At 22.5% G+C, this 209-nt stretch overlaps 1 protein-coding gene across 1 annotated transcript in view; it reads right to left on the minus strand.

The window, feature by feature from the left end:
- The window catches only part of EMH_0052820 (uncharacterized protein), a gene marked incomplete at both ends in the record, with an annotated part of 8,418 nt that overhangs the window by 2,834 nt on the left and 5,375 nt on the right, over positions 1 to 209 (minus strand).

The following is a 209-nucleotide window of genomic DNA, read 5'->3' on the forward strand; positions in this document are numbered from 1 at the left end:
TGTATTTGTTCTGGTGCGAGAAGAGGATGAAAGATATGATCAAGGGTTTAGCGTTTAGTATAAATACAGAAATAAATACAGAAATAAATACAAATATAAATACACATATAAATAAATAAATAAATAAATAAATAAATAAATAAATAAATAAATAAATAAATAAATAAACTTACTTCTGTTTGTATTTGTTCTGGTGCGAGAAGAGGATG

The sequence above is a fragment of the Eimeria mitis genome, genomic scaffold, assembly GCF_000499745.2.
Source record: "Eimeria mitis Houghton genomic scaffold, Emh_scaff2376, whole genome shotgun sequence".
NCBI classification, from domain to species: Eukaryota; Apicomplexa; class Conoidasida; order Eucoccidiorida; family Eimeriidae; genus Eimeria; species Eimeria mitis.